Below are 3,108 nucleotides of genomic sequence, written 5' to 3' on the forward strand. Positions count from 1 at the left end.
TTCCTATTGTCCCAGGGCGGGAAAAGGCTACAGGACAAAGGGAGGGGGAATCTCTTGTGTGAGCTGATTAGGTGAATGCATAGCCTCGGGGAAGCTAGATTGCCTCTCCAGTTGTATTCAAGGAGTGAAGTATAGCATCGCCCAGGCTCAGCCAGGGAAAGGCGGGGGAGCTGGGGGTGAGATAGGAAGACCCAGGGGTCTGGGTCTTGGGGGGTTTCTCCAGGGAAAGTCTGGGGGGACCAGAGCAAGGCAGGGACTGTATTCCTGTCTGGTGGCAGCGAGATAAGATCCAAGCTGGCTTTAAGCTTGGGGGAGGTTCACAGTAAACACTCAGATGTTGTACTCTAAGTCCAGATTTGAGACAGACATTTACCACACTTCCACCCTCCCACCCACCCCCTCGGATGGCAGGAGGGACCCATCGCATTTACAACTGCTAGAGCAGGAAGTAGGGCGGCTCCTCAGCTTGGGAGCTGTGGAGAAGGTTCCATGGGAGTTCCGGGGAAAAGGGTTTTACTCCTGTTACTTCCTGATCCCCAAGGCAAAAGGGGGGCTCAGGCCTATCCTGGATTTGCGAGACCTCAATCGGTTCATGGCAAAATGCCAGTTCCGCATGGTCTCTCTGGCATGCATCATACTTTCTCTGGACCCTGGCGATTGGTATGCGGCCCTGGACCTTCAGGATGCATACTCTTATGTCCATATATTCAAAGGGCACAGACGCTTCCTTCACTTCCTAGTGAGATAGGACCACTACCAATTTACAGTCCTTCCCTTTTGCCTGTCCGCTGCACCCAGGGTGTTCACAAAATGTTTGGCAGTTGTGGCGGCCTACCTCAGACGTCGAGGGGTACAAGTTTTTCCCTACCTCGACGACTGGCTGCTCAAGGGCAGCTCGCGGTCCCAGGTACAGAACCATGTGGAGCTGCTATTGGCTACTTGTGCCAACCTAGGCGTACCTGCTGCCGAATTACCTCCGAAACTGCAGGACCGGCATATCTCCCGCAGAAATGCTGCCAAATCCGTGTGACCGGGGCGGACCTCCTGCAGAAACGCCACAGAAGGCTGCCTGACTGCCGCCCCTCCGTGGCTTGCCGCCCCAGGCATGCACTTGCTGCACTGGTGCCTGAGCCACCCCTGCAAATAGTCAATCAGCATACAGCACAGAGAGATAACGTTCTACAGACATGTCCAGAGGTCCCAGCTGGAATCTCTGGTGGGCTGCTCTCTGCAGTTTTTCCCAAAGGCCATAGGGTGAAGGGGAAGTGAGGCAGCATCTGGATCCTAGTGTCCCTAGATTGTAGGTGTGGGATTCTGGGTCTACGGGGAGCTGGGGGAAGGGAGACCCAAGCTGGGCCATATTTTACCCTGTCACCCAAGTGCAACAGTCCCTGCTTTAGCTGCTTCTAGTCTTAATGACTGGATTCTCTGACATGGGAGGCCAGATTTTTTTTTAACCTTTCACTGTCCCGCCACAATGCTGTTAGTCTTAATAGATAATCCTGGACATGCCATGTGTGTCTATATTCTATAGAACTTTCTGTAAATTCTGCTCCTTACCACAGAATTATGCTCTAGAATCTAAACTCATTCAAAAACTAAAAACGTTATGTTTTTAGCCTTCATGGCTGTGAAGTCAACTTTAAAAATGCAGACTGAGTGCAAACAGAGCAGTGTTTCCTCAGTGTCTGCAAATAGCCTGAAACAATAATTCCAAGAGGGTGTGAACTGACCCTTTTATCTCCAATGGCTGTTAACTCAAAATCCTAAAGATGACTCATATAGATATATTAATGGATTTCTAGATTTGAAGGTCAAAGGACCATTTTGATACTCTAGTCCGACCTCCTTCACATATCCAGCTGATTATCCTCTATGAACTCCAAATCTTTTTCACATGACTGACTGATTCCCAGGATAGAATTCCTCATTTCACTGCTGATTATTTTAGAAACATCCAACTAGTCTGTTTATCCCACTATTTAAAATTGACTACATCCTCTCTCTGGCCCATATACACTTTTTGTACTTATTTAATTGGTACAACAATTATATGCAGACAAGCCCTAAATTCCAAAAGCCCCCACGTTGTTCCCTAGCCACCTGCCAATCCTCTAATTTCCCTGACAATATCTACAATGCATGTGTGACTGAATTCTCAATACAAAAATCTGTGGCCTACTGAAAACTCAAATGGAACAGAGTATAAAAGTTTTACTAGCAACATAACACTGGAGTTTCTGCACTGACTGTTTTCTTATATGTAATGATTTTAAAAACTTTATGTAAATGAAGCTGCTGCAGAATTTCTCTTCTAACTCACCTCAGTGCTGCAGAGTTTAGATTCAATTTACCGTGGCTGGGAGCATGACAGTAAAAATAACTAGAGTTTTCTTAGTTCTAGACTTAGGTATGAAAGTTAAGGTTTTGCTGAAAATAAATAAATAAATCCATTTCAGCACAATAGGGCTTTTAAAATAATGTCATTGTTCTGTTGATACAAGTGCTCTGAATTTTTAAGAAAACATTTAGGTTTTGTCCGTAACTCAAATAGAGAGTTAAAAGCCCATTTGCAGGAGACCTGTGCTTACCACAAAACCACTTGTATGTTACTGCTCATGAAAAGACAGTACATTGGTGAACAGATGCCATGAAACCATATTGTTGTTGTTGTTATAATTTGTATTACTGTCAAGGCTGGGAGCCCCAGTCATGGACCAGGAGCCAATTGTGCTAGGCACTGTGCAAACACAGAACAAACAGATAATCCATGCCCCAGATAGCTTACAGGATAACTTTGCAAACGTGTCCATATTTAGGCTTTGGGGTCACGTGTCCATATTTAGGCCACAACTAGGATGCTAATAATGAGGCTTTTTTCTGTTCATATAATTAATAGAAAAAAATAGCATGTTATTGTGAACTTTATTTAGTAATAAACATAACAAATCTATTCCAGGGCTAGGTTTGTCAACTGTGTTTAAAAGTACATGACTCTAAAAGAGGCATTAGCAAAACGGGGGCAGGAGAAAATGGAATCCTTCCATTCCAACATATGGTTCTGGATTCTGCACAAACTGAGAAAGTGAATGCCTCATGCACACGTGG

This window comes from Chelonoidis abingdonii, chromosome 15 (assembly GCF_003597395.2).
Source record: "Chelonoidis abingdonii isolate Lonesome George chromosome 15, CheloAbing_2.0, whole genome shotgun sequence".
NCBI classification, from domain to species: domain Eukaryota; kingdom Metazoa; phylum Chordata; order Testudines; family Testudinidae; genus Chelonoidis; species Chelonoidis abingdonii.